The 14,201-nt window shown below is 38.5% G+C and overlaps 1 long non-coding RNA gene and 1 pseudogene across 1 annotated transcript; both read left to right on the forward strand.

The window, feature by feature from the left end:
- Nucleotides 1-5,502: 5,502 nt before the first annotated feature.
- On the forward strand, nt 5,503-6,711 carry LOC131231760 (uncharacterized). The gene is made up of 3 exons (XR_009164529.1): nt 5,503-5,647; nt 5,825-5,904; nt 6,096-6,711. It is a non-coding gene; the product is annotated as an uncharacterized LOC131231760 (long non-coding RNA).
- A 4,139-nt stretch (nt 6,712-10,850) lies between these two features.
- LOC131231351 (sulfite reductase 1 [ferredoxin], chloroplastic-like) lies at nt 10,851-12,425 on the forward strand (annotated as a pseudogene).
- Nucleotides 12,426-14,201: the final 1,776 nt, after the last annotated feature.

Consider the following 14,201-nt stretch of genomic DNA (forward strand, 5'->3'; position numbering starts at 1 on the left):
CTTAAGAGATGTGCTCATCATTAGGGTCTTGACAAACATTTTTTGGTGTAACTATGATGTGTGCAATAATTCCTAAATAGAGATTTGGAAAGGGATGGATTTCAACTAAGCTATTGCATTGTAGGCAATTGGATACACTTCCTGCCAATGATCCATTGTGATCATTTTAGTTGTTCTCTCCTTGAAAGCACTAGTGATTGGGGTTCATGTTGCCTACCTTGGTACATTCTAGGTAATGTCAAAGGATTAATTGTAGCAAAAAAAAGGTAATGTCAAAGGATTGGCCGTTTGTCAGAAGGAGGAACTTTCCGTCCTTGGATGAAAACAATGTCCTCAAGAGAAGAGGACTTGGGCCTGGGTGAGGTGATCGGAGTGGCCTTCCCTTTTAGATATATAAAAAATGATGAGATTTAAGGATTTGAGTGGAAGATTGGGCTTCCCCCTTAGAGAACCAAGTGTTGGTTGGGACTGAGTATGCCAATTGGGGGACAAGGTTCCTTTCCTGGAGGGTGGCCAACTAATTGAAGTTAGACCTTGATTTGGCTAGGGTGTGCGACATAGCGACCAAGGGAGCTCTCCTTCCTTTGAGGACGATGAGTGGATTGGAATAGTGAGTCAGACTCCTTCCTTAGAGGAATATTGAATAATTAGAGGGATGCCCTTGTCTTTGTTGCGCAGCACGCCAACAACGCAGTGAACCGAGATCCAATCTTTGATCTCACCCACAAATGATAAAAAAAAGAAATATAAACTAGAAATAGAATCAAAGCATTCCAAACAAACCACAAGATAAGATATACATGGAAAACCCCCAAACACGGGTAAAAAACCATGGGTGCAAACTTCCACTATGAAGAAAACAAGATTTCAAGCAATATACTAACCTTTTCCCTTAGATGTATAGAGAAAACCTTTTGCCCACACTTTAGAATAACTCTCAAGTATTCACCTTAATCCTAGAATAGCCCTAGGGACCCCAATTTATAGTTTAGGCAACTTCCCTTTCATACCTCTACGAAACCGCTTCAAATTTTCTTAGTCTGTGCAAAACCCACAAAATGAATTTGCGTAACCTCGACTAGTCGAGCAAGCTACTCCATCGGTCGAGCGGACCCTCGACTGGTTGAGTAGGGGCCTCGACCGGTCGAGCACCTCGACCGGTCGAGCAGGCCACTCAACTGGTCGAGCGGTTGTCCAGATGTGGCTCCACATCTCAACAGTCTTTCCAGGGCTAGCATTATGACGGGCTAGGGTGTCTCCCTTAGAGGACAATGACTGGAGTGGGCACAAGGCTAGTTGATGGTGCCCCATGTGGGACCAATGATTCAAAGTGTGTAGGTGTGGGATTGGAGGTGAAGGCGTTGGTGAACTTAATGAGAGGTGGGGTGAGGCAACTAGATTCGGCCTTAATTACCTTGATAGTAGGTGTACTCAAAGAACTTGTATTTGCTTGATGTTGTGGTAAGGGGTTTTGGAGAACATTATTGGTAGTAATGTGGGTTGTAATCCCAATTTTCTTTTCATCGATCAAATTTTAGACCATATGGTTCAAGGTAAAACATCAGTCCCTTGTGTAACCCCTAGACTGGTGAAATGCATGGTACTCACTCTCATTGTAGTTGTAAGGCAACAGATTTAGAGGGGACCTAAGTTGTAGCGTGATGAGGATTTTCCTCTGGACTAGCATGGATAGTATCTCGCTGTAGGATTGAGCTAATGGTGCTAACACCCTAGGTATTAAATTAGCTTACTTGGTTGGGGTATTACATATTTCCCCTCTATTATTCTTGTCCCTATTGGGAAATGAATGGAGCGCTTTAAGCATCAACGGTGAGATTATTGACTTCTGGTGGATGTGGGATGGAGATACTTTCGTTTATGTTCCCACACCTGATAGGCTTTCCTTCAATTCAACTATTTCTCATGAGGACAACTTGATGAGCTTAGAGGAGATCATCCTAGCCCTTATTCTATCTTTGATTTTTCTCCAGCATGAATGAATTGGGTGAAGTTAGTGATAAGTACAAGATATAACCTTAACATCAAGATGACATGAAAGGTGAGGGTACGCCCACATAAGTAAGGACCACACACTGCCATAAGTAGCTTGGCATATGGGTGTCATGCCGCACACCAACAACGCAGTGAACCGAGATGCAATCTCCGGTCTCACCCACAAATGATAAATAGAAAGAAATATAAACTTGAAATAGAATCAAAGCATTCCAAATAAACCACAAGATAAGATATACGTGGAAAAATCCCAAATAAGAGTAAAAAACCATGGGTGCAAACTTCCACTATGAAGAAAACAAGATTACAAGTAATGTACTAACCTTTTCCCTTAGATGTATAGAGAAAACCCTTTGCCCATACTATAGAATAACTCTCAAGTATTCACCTTAACCCTAGAATAGCCCTATGGACCCCTATTTATAGTTTATGCAACTTCCCTTTCGCACCTCTGCGAAATCGCCTCAAATTTCTGCAGTTCGTGCAAAACCCACAAAACAAATTTGTGTAACCTCGATTGGTTGAGCAGGGGCCTCGACCGGTTGAGCACCTCGGAGCCTAAAATCTGCTGCTCACTGGACTTTGAGTCGAGCCAACCCTCGACTGGTCGAGTGGGCCACTCGACCGGTCGAGCAGGGCACTCAATTGGTCGAGCGGCCATCCAGATGTGGCTCCACATCTTAATAATCTCCCACTTGGAGACACATCACCATAAACCTTCGTCTTCTATATCCAGAGTACACCACCTCCCCGTCTTCAAGCCTGAAAACCAATCAAAGCTGAACAGAGCTTTAACTTCTCCTATATGACCGCTTTGGTCAGCATATCCATAGGATTCTCACTTGTATGAATCTTCTTCAGAGCAACTGATCCATCTTCCAGTAACGAACATATAAAGTGATATCTGATATCAATATGCTTGGTCCTTCAATGAAAGGCTGAATTCTTAGCCAAGTGTATTGCACCCTGACTGTCACTGTACAGCTTTTAATCTGCTTATTTCTTACCCAACTCTTCCATAAAACCTTGCATCCATACCATCTCCTTGCATGCTTCTGTAGTTACAACATATTCTACTTCTGTTGTACTGATAGATACTATCTTCTGTAACTGAGAGACCCAACTGACACTACTAAAAAATCGAGCAAAGGGTACAGACTTTGAAAGTTTTTAGCTACGGATTAAATCTGTAGTAATTATGCTACAAATTTAATTCATAGCTAAAACCTAATTGATCTGTAGCTAAAGCCTATATCCTCACCAGAACATTATTAGATATTGATGGTGCTTAAGGGGCTCCATGGGGCCTATTGGAATATATGTGTTTGATCTAAGCCGTTCATCAATTCTAATATATAATTTTAGTGGATTAGTCCAAAAATTATGTAAATTAAAGGCATACATGGACCACACCATAAGAAATAATAAAAATTAAATTTCAATTGTTAATATGTTGTGTGATCTTATTACAACTTCGATCTGACTCGTTTTTTACGTCAACCCTTAAAATAATATTTTAAAATTAATGGACAGAGTGGATAAATAACATACATCACGGTGGGCCCCATGGTCCTAATGGGCCGTCCGTCATGCGCCCTCCTCAAAATGAAAATCTCAGCCCGCCTTTTTTCTCTTGCCCGCAACATCCGCCCTTTTCTCCCTCTCTCCATCTCCTAAGCTCCCTCACCCTCTCCCTCTCTCTCTCTCTCTCTCTCTCTCTCGCACTCAGCCTCTCCCCCGCCCTCTCTCGATCTCCCGCTCTCCCTCACCCTCTCTCTGTCTCTCGCCCGCATTCCCCTCTCTCTGTTTCCCAACCTCTCTCTCTCTCGCTAGCATTTTCAAAACCCCCTTTCGCTGTGAGAAGGAGAAGGAGAAGAACGGTTAGTCTTTATCTCTCTCTCTCTCTCTCTCTCTCTGTTTCTAGAATTAGTTGCATTTGGATGCGCCATTGAAATCTCTATTTCTGTATCTAATGACTTAAGCGTAGATAATAGGGCTGCAACTTAAACCCAAGTTCTGGTTGTGTTGGGTCAGGTTGTTGAAAAACACCAACCTTATTTAAATTGGTGTTGGGTTTTCGTTGAGCAAATTCATGCATTTGGGTTGAGTATTGAGGATCTTGGATTGGGTTGTAGATATATGGCATAGAAGCCCCTTTCTACCAAAGATTGTCTCCAAAAGGTGGCACGATTTGATGGGCCCACATGAGTTTTGGATCTGCCTTATTTTAGAATCCTGTCCACTTGAATTTTTGAAAAACTGATGGACAGAGTGGATTTATCGTGGCCATCTCTGTAGGCACACATAGCTTATGACTACAAGAAATTCCTGTGGGCGGATTAGGGATTGCCCGAGTAACACCGCAGCATGTGTTTTTCCTGACCGTGGGCCCACCTTGATGTGTGTTTTATATCCACATAGTTCATCAGTTTTTCCAGATCATTGTATGGGATGTTCCCAAAAATGAAATATATCCAAATTTCAGGTGGACAACCTCATAGAAAAGGCTAGTGATTAATCATTAAAAACTTTCTTGCATGCCACAAAAGATTTAAATCGGGCTGATATTTGTGTTTGACCTTACTAACAAGAGGAAAATAAATATTAAGGTGGAGTTGGGAAGTTTTTAATGGTGGGCGATTATTTCTTGTGTTGTGGTTCATATGAGATTTGATTTGCTTGAATTTGACATTAAATCCTTCTTATAAATGAATCTCTTTCCAAAAGGTGGCATGATTTTTATGTGGTCCAAAGCAGATCCTGCATAGTGTAGGCTTCTTAACAGCAGATGTTTTCAATGATAACTAGTTCAGGTATATAGACTTGCAGCTAAGTTGTCAACAGGGATGCATATTGCATACTAAGTTACTCAGTGAGCCCACCGTTATGTCTTCTTGACTTATCATGAAGTATGTAACATACACGGGGGACTCTTTGTGCATGCATGTACACCTCACAGATTTTTTTAAAAAGGCTTTTGCAAGCTTGAAATTTTAAATGCTCACTGGATTCCCTCCTCTGTTTTTTTATGGTGAGGATGTGAAAGCGCAACTTTCTTAGTGTTGAGTGCATCTAGTTGTGCCCATGTATATAATTACCTTTGCAATATAAAAATGAAAAATGATAATAAAGTTAGTACATTGACCCGTCTTGCAATATATATTTTCTCTGTTAAGAGCCATTTATACCATGTTTGCAAAAACATGTTAAAACTGAAAGTATTTTTCTTTTGAGACTTTTTATGAAATATCTCATTGTAGTGGTTTCATAGAAACCACATTGGGTAGAGCAAAATGTTAGCAACATTATTAATTTGTTGTAAAAATAAAATGATTGCAAACTCCTTAATACATTGTATTTGGTTGATAATATATGTCTGGGTTCAATCATTTGATAGTGCAGTGAGTATCTTTGGTTTTATGGTTTTACTTGTACATTCCTATATTGATTGCTCATGTATGACAGTTATGCGCATTCTTTCAGGTGGATGTTACATATGGGAGGATTAGAGCTGCATATTTCATATTCAAGCTTATGTTGTTGTCATACATGCAGATCAATTCTTCTATGTTTGAGTGCATGGCGATTGGATCTGAAAATTTGAGATTTTCATTCATTTATTTCATGGCTTTCGGTAAGATCTTCTTTAATTGTTAATTTATTTAATTTGAATGGAAGAAGGATTGATTATTCAATGCAAACTCAATTTATGGAGAGGTGTAGTTTTAGTCTAAAAATACTTGAGCTTTCATTTGAAATTAAAAAAAAAAGGAATTATACTTAATTCGTTGTTTCATTTCTTGGCATATAGCTCAAAGAGGACTGCATGCATAAGAGCATCTGATGATTTTTGGCTAAGAGTCCCAGCTCAAAGAGGACTGCTGTTATTGGGTAACATCTATCATATGTAATGATCAATTCAAATTTGATTGAGAATCCAAATACACCTTTCTTGCATATGCTTTTCCAGCCACTACAACTCGGATCTCTATTTGGCTCTGGTTTTCCCGATTTTCTCAATAAAACAGTTTGATTGAAGACTGATTTGCTCTGTTTTTCCTGATTTTCTCTTGTTTTTATAGAAATTAGGGTTTGGAGAAGCTATCTTGAAGAAATTCTAGGCCATTGACTCACAAGTGTAGCTGGGTCACATGCATTTCACTCAACTCGAAGAAGCTAAAACCGTCTACATGACAGCTCCCACGCGGGCCTCGTTCCTAACATCACAGTGCACCCCACCTGATGAATGGACTAACCCTTGCCTAATTGGTAATCTGGACCTAATTTGCTGAATGCTTGCTTGAATTACAGAATCACATCGCCATTGGAAAGTTAACTTGATAAGCTAAAACTGATTTATTTATTTATTTATTTATTTTTTATAGCTTGAGTGATGTTTAACCTTTGAACTATAGCCATGCTCTTTGTTGACAAAAAATGGATAACCACCTTGATTATTGTCAGCAACAAGCCTTTTGAGGCAAATATCTGTAGAATGATAAAACCATGAAGTCATCGACTTGGGTTTCATCTTGGACCCCTAACATTGTTTCACGAGAACCCTTGGCCAAGCCTGCATCACAGGTGAGTGATGTATCCGTCAAATTCACTTAAAATTTGCTTCTAGGAATAGATTCACATAGAGAAGCCTCCATTAAGTTGTGTTTATAGGTTTTAGGTTTTCCAGAAGACAAAATCCGTCCCTTCTCCTTTGTTATTTCCATTGTAACAAACATGTCCTTTGTTTATCTGTTGCAATAAATTAATAACCACTTTATCATTCTTATGTTAGTTGGGTATATTTTCAGTATTACCTGTGTCAATGAAAAAAGTTCTTTAAAGCTATTCTTTGGGCATATTGGTTCTTTGAAGAAAAACTTTTCTTTTAGTTTCTCTCTGTATAGTTTCTTTGGGCACTACTCATTATACCACAGCTTAGCGTAAGTTTTTTATGGCATTTTCATTTTATGGTTTCTGTTTTTGAAGTTTTTGATAACAATTCCTTGGATGTGGGTCTAGATGTTGTATTTTTGACCTTTTCTTTCTAGGTTTTGTTAGGTTATTTTAGTTGTTTTAGTTGTCTTTTCTTTGTATAACTCCTTTAGGTTTTCTAGTCTTTTGCCTCTTCTTTTTTCCTTAAATTTTTTTCCTTTCCTTTTGTTTTCTTCCTATTTATAGTCCCTTGTGTGCTTTAATAAATTTCTCATCTTTCAAAAAAAAAAAAAAAAACACAAAAAGTGGATGTGTTAAATGAACTTCTTGTTAATTTTTCATATTATTTAAGATTCTTGCAACATTATATATATGAATTTATATTTGTAGACTACTTATATATATTGTTTCCTTTCATAATCTACTTTCTCATTCTTTTCGGGTGGTTGTTATTACTTTCTCAGTCGTTGGTCCTATTGTGGGTAGAGCATAGCTGAAATTCACACTGTTTATACAATCTGAAATTTTCAACTCAACTATTGAATTTGGGATATGGACCACTTTCTCTTCAACTTTCCATTTGACAATTACCAATGGGATGGTTAGACTTTTGTAAATTAGCATGCATGTATGCAGTGTCTTGGGTTATGATAATGTTGCGAGTTGGGGGGAAAGCATATTGTAGAGATATGTTGTCTTATTTATGGACATTATGATCACTTAAGTTTTCAGTTTCTACAACTAGGCCTGTTGTTCAGTGTTCCAAACCATCAATATGATGGGCCATGCCCCATATTGGTTGCCCATGTACCAATAGCCATTCAGTTTGGAAGAGCCTAGCCAAGAATTCTTGGCCTTCATTTGTTTTTGGAACACTGCTGTATTAGAACCGGAAGCTTGAGAAAATGAAAATTGGACAAACGCCTCATCTTAATTTTCATTCTTTTGATTGTCCTGTCTATATATATGTTGGCCACTGGATAAAGGGTCAGAACTTCCCCATCTAATCTGGGAGACTTAGAATGCATGGGCCATACATAGGCCCTCAAATAAATATGGTTTGGATCCCTGAACCATGGGCTATATGCAAGCAAACTGCATAGTTATTCTTAGGTCAAGCATTGTATCCTACCTCTTTTAGTTATGCTTTTACAGGGGATCTTGTGCTTTATTTTGTGATTCTAGTTGTTTTTTGAAATGACCATGTTTTTCTACATTCATCATTAATATTGTCACACCATCTTCCTCTTTCATACCTTCTGCTTTGGTTTATGTAGCAGATTGTAAGAATCCTTAGGCCATCTCTAGGTTTTACTGCATTCATCATTAATTTGAAAGTGTCCCAAACATGCTGATTGCAGCTGGTTCAATGTCTTTGCATCAATCAGTTTCAGATGAGCTGGCCTTTTGCAATTGCTTTTTTTTTTATTTAAATTTTTACTGGCTTAAATCCAAATTACAGTTTTATGGCCAGTAGCTGATTGGAGTTTGTTGTGTTTTGTGGTTTTTTTTTTTGTTTTGATGGTAACAATGCAGTGTTTGGGTGATGACGAATAAACGAACTAGAAGATTGTCCCAAATGCCGAAAGAAGTTAGAGGGGAAATAGAACCTTATTTTATCGAGCATGCTGCTATCTTGGATGAGGACAGCCGAAAACTGCCAAAGCTCAACGATAACTCTGCGGATTACATGAGGCGAGAGTGAGCATATAATTTCTTCTATTTCCTTTTTTCCTTTTTTGTCAAGTGGTCAGTATACACTGTGTATCATCTGTGTTTGGGTAAACCATATTCCGGCAATATGATTGGTATTGGAAACATTTGAAAATCATATATGCTCCCAGTGATTTTATATTAGATTTTGATTTCCTTCGAATATGCTCGTGACACGTGGTTTCTCTCTGGTAGTAGTGAAGTTAGGAGAGTATCTTAGTACCATAATTACTATATTGATTTGCTAGAGCATTTGATTCAAACATGGATGATTTCTATTTTAATGATTGTCTGAGGTCATTTCATAATTGCTTCCCAAATTCATGATCCTTGATGTGTCGCTGACATACATTATTTAATTTAATTAGGTTCGTGTAATACACGAATGGGCCTGGGCAGGTACTCCAAATGAAGGGGCTGCTTGGCTCCATTTGTAGAGACTAGTTGATACATGGCACAGGTACTGTTAATTCCAGTGACTGGAGGAGTTGTCGTTGGCATGATGCATGGATTACTTGAAATTTTCGACCAAATAAAGCAGCCAAGGTCTTCTCAAAGGCAGGGCTTTGATCTGCTGGCTGGAGTCTTCCCTAGAATAAAGGCCATACAGGCTGCTGTAACATTAGGCACTGGTTGTTCTTTAACTCTTGAGGGACCCAATGTTGATATTGGTAAATCATGTGCAAATGGGTGTCCGGCAATGATGGAAAACAACAACGAAAGGAGGATAACTCTCGTGGCAACTGGTGCAGCTTATGGAATTTCTTCAGGTTCGGTATTTCTCTCAATTTTTTGCTCTGCAGATGTGAATGGTTGGTCTAGTTGAATGACTGACCATGTCTTTGTCGAAAGTTGCTTTGAAACCCACCACCTCTACATGTTTGAATTTTGGGCTTGTTTGGCTAGAATGCAATCTGGGGAATGTAACAAGGTTGTATCAACAAGACATTCACACCTATTTGGGAAGCAGTAAATGCTGCAGCAAGTTGTTTGCATTTTCTTTCCCCTCAACAAGAGAGTACAACTTTTTTTTTCTTTTTCTTTTCAAAAAGTCGAATGGAGGGAAAACAGTTTGTCTCTGATATCTACAGGTTGTCACCAAAAACCTTTCCTAATTGACTATTTTTCAATGCCCTTAATGCAGAAGCTAGGCCTAGAACTAATATTGAAACCAACACAAATTTTAAAATTCTGCTCCATCTCATTTTAGATCAATTTACTGTTCACATACTTTTTTTTTTGAAACAAAATATGTCTTCATTGATAGAAAATTCTGTAGGATTTGATTCACAAACAAAATTTACTGTTCACATACAATTGCCAAACAACATTGAAGTTAAATTGTGAATCCTTTGTTATCAGATTCAAATTAAATAGTAGGATTTGATTCACTATCAATTTTATTAACACGCTTTCCTCATCAGTTCATTTGGGGGAGTTTTGTAAGCGCCCGTAGCGTAGCTACGACGCTACGTAGCGTTAGCAAATAACATAAATCCCGCTAACTTTAAGATCTTCAACGTCATCAGTTCATTTGGGGGATTGGTAAACAAGATCTTTAGACTCATGCAATGGAGTTCATGAGGTGAAGGATATATTTTGATACGGGCTTTCTTATACGATTATCTTCTCGATTTCCTTTGTGCCATTGGTTTTGATTAATAAGTGTCAAAATTAATTTAATGAAAATGTGAAGCTGTCTTTAGCTTTCAAATGCATCTCAACAATCGACATTACTATATGCATGGATATTTGAACTATCTGCTTATTTGCCTTGATATCAAGAGTTTTACCTTAATAGAAAAAGTTATTGGCTATTGTTTATTGGAACTCTTTTATGTTCATAATCGTGTTTCAGTGGTAGAACACTTGGATTGCATTTGGCCTTATTTTTTCAGTGTTGAGCTATCTAATGTTGGTTCATGTTCCCAAACAAAATGTTTAATCCATTGTTTCTGAATTGTCAACTTTAGAAAAGATTCAAGTATCTAATGCTAGGGCTAAAATTAAACAAAATGAAGAGAATGAAACTAATTAGGATAATGAATAGAGGATGGATAGATGAAGATTTTGTAAATTCATTCCTTTCAGAATTTTTGATGAAAAATTTACAAGTTTGAGTGAGAATTTGAGAGTTTGCTGCTCCTGTTACTTGTTTACTTGTTGCAAATGTCTTTTATTCATAGCAGATCTTGACTAGTTTTTATGTGAACAAATTCCTAGGTATGTGGATCCACTCAATATAACTGCAATGGCATGTCCCGCACTATCGTTATGTCCTCTGGCAATACCAGAAGCTATGCGTGGAATTCCTAACATTCTCAATCGGGTTCGAGCTGTATTTGATAAGGCAAGCCATAAAGCTATATACTCACATTTTTTTTTTCTTTTTTCTTTTTGGTGTGTAATTCAAAAATGAACAGAAAATATGCATTAAACCTGTTTTTCCATGGGGTCACCCAGACACTTGAAAATGGTGTTTTGTTGTTACAAGTTGGCCTCAAGTACAATGAGTCAGTGGTAATAAGGGTAACTGGATGCCCTAGTGCCAGACCTTATATAGCTGAGCTTGGACTGGTTGGCGATGGACCCAACATGTACCAGGTATTTCGCATGCTAAATTTGTCGAAACCCTAGAAACAAATGTATCATAGATGAGTTATATTCTTTTACAAGGATAAGTACCATGTAGTTGCCAGAATGGTGATTTGAGCACGACACGTCCTGTCCACCCCCAAAAATCGGGAAAAATCCCAAACAAACAAGAACATTGAGATATCCTTCTAAAGATCCATTACAGGATGTCTCTTATAAATCTTTAAAAAAGGACTTATTTTAGAAGGATGAATGATGGGGTATTTTTGCATGTTTCAAATAGGTCTGGCTCGGGGGAACACCTAACCAAACCTCACTATTAAAATGTTTCATGAATAAGGTGAAGATTCATGATCTAGAAAAGGTTTTGGAGCCATTGTTCTACAATTGGAGGCGCAAATGTCAACAGGGAGAATCTTTCGGCGATTTCACAACCCACCTGGTGAATACCCAAGTTTGTATTTGGGTCATGTTATTTACAACATCTGAATTTTTTTCAGCCATACTTGCAACTTGAATTATTTCATGGGTTTTAGGATCTGAAATTTAGCGAATGTCTAATCATTTTTAAAAGAACACTACCACAGAAAATTTCTATATCAGCAGTGTCTCAATGCTTGGTTTTGCCCCATTTTCATCTACATATCATTCCAGGGGCAATTAATAGAAAATCTGAACGGTTCTATACCGGCAAAGTAAGCATACATTAAGTTTCTTCTTGTCCTATGTAGGGCTTTGACAAACTAAAAGAGACAGTTGAGAAGTGGGAGGGCATAGCAAAGGCACTGGCATGATTAAATCTAAAGCTTTTTGCTGACAAAGACACATACAAAGCCATGAATGAACTTGTAAAGCTGCAGAACAAGATTGCTCACCAGCTGGCCATGGAAGTCATCCGTAACTTTGTTGCTGCCCAGCAAAATGGTAAAAGTGAATGATCAACCCTTTTTTTCAGCCATTGCTATTTGTTAAGTAAATTCCAGTTTAGATGAACTTATCTTTTTTCTTTTTTCTAAATCATGGATGAGTGAGACTTAGTTGAAAAGAACTTGAGATATATAACCATCTACCAGGCTATTGCATCGTTTTCCCCTGTACAAATAGTTTTGATTTTAATTTATTTTTTTTAATATAAAGCGATCCCTTTGTCATAAGGCCATGGTATGAAATGAAGATTGTAATTGAATGAATGAATGATCATGCAGGTTGTAATTGAATGAATGAATGAATGATTATAAAAAAAAATTTAATGTAGGCAATAGCTACGGATATTAACCGTAGCTGTTACTCTGACAACCGTAGCTGTTATAAAATTCGGCATTTGATATGGATCCAACACTACTTTTAGCTACCAATAATATCTGTAGTTGTAGGTGCTTTTGGCTACAGAAATATTTGCTACGGATTATATCCGTAGCTATTTTAAGCTATGGCTACGGATTAAATCCGTAGCCATAGGTTTTAGACCTATTGGCTTGGCACCTACGATGATGGTCATGTTACGGATTTAATCCGTAGCCATAGGTGTATGGCTATGGATTAAATCCGTAGCCTTTGCCCATTTTTCTGGTAGTGTGACTGCAGCACTACCCAAAGTAAAGATATAATTGTAGTGCTTCTTCTGCTGTTGATGTCTCCTGCCAAATCTGAATCCACGTAACCTTGTAACTTGATTTTCGATCCACCATAGCACAACCCTACATCCTTAGTACCTACCAGGTATCTAAGAATCCACTTCACGGCTTTCCAATGTTCCTTCCCGGGGTTGATTATGAACCTGCTAACAACTCCCACTTCTTGAGCAAAGTTTGGCCTCGTGCTCACCATAACATACATGAGACTCCCAATAATTGACATGTCACACACCAAACTCGGAAACCGGGCTCATAAAATTTTCGATCACCGAATCCAGCGCTTACAGCCTCTATAGTACCCTATTCTCGGCTCCCGGCACTCATACACCAGGTTCCGATGCTGGGATCCTACAAAGAGGATTTCAAATATAATTTGATTCGTAATGAGCATAACTATAAGCATAACCCACAAACAATAACCACAAGAACACCATCACAAAATCTACTATGATAAAAAATATTAAGTACATTGCGTAAGAAAGGAAAATATAAGATAATGAAAATAGCAAAAACTCTAGGCTATGGCTGCATCCTGGCCTCGCCTGCACGCATCAATCGTGCATAAGCTTATAGAAAGCTTACAGGGTGGTGTAAGTGTGTGCGTAGTATGAACGTGCTCAGAATATAATGCTAGAGTAATGCGGAATCATGCTGATGGGTACATGAATGCAATCAGCTATACCAAGGTTATGAGGTGTAAGACATCAATGCTATCGGCCATATCAAGACCATGCGATGCGAGATGCAACTCAAGCATGCCAATCCTCATCCAAATCCTCATACAGCTTATCAAATATCAGTACAGTTCTCATTCTAGATAATCACCGGGGTTTAGTACACTCCAAATGGCACTGCCCCTTTTGCAGGCGCATAGTCTAAGTGAGCGTAAGAAACCTCACTATCCGCCTGACCAATATTCTGCCAATATCTATCTGGCACGTTGATAGCAGACCCATTCACGGCTGGTCAAACTCAGCCTAGTGATACCCCCTACCCTCGAGCGAGTAAGGCCACACCCCTTTCTAACCGACCACGACACAGTGGGAGATACGGCCTCCTGGTATACGGCCCTTGTGCACTCATATATCCACCCGGTCTCGACATTGGAGTTATCTTTTAGTATCATTGGGTTTAGAAATTTTCATCCAGGGACATCTATGGCACCCCGATGCTTAAAATCAGTATTTTCGATATCCAATTCGGCCATCCACGATGTGTCTGTGGAGGCTAAGGCCCTGATGTCGCTAGGGCATACAACAATCACAATCACACAAAATGCAAGTACATGAATCACTCTACCAGACCTGCAACAAT

Source organism: Magnolia sinica, chromosome 17, assembly GCF_029962835.1.
Source record: "Magnolia sinica isolate HGM2019 chromosome 17, MsV1, whole genome shotgun sequence".
Taxonomy (NCBI): Eukaryota; Viridiplantae; Streptophyta; class Magnoliopsida; order Magnoliales; family Magnoliaceae; genus Magnolia; species Magnolia sinica.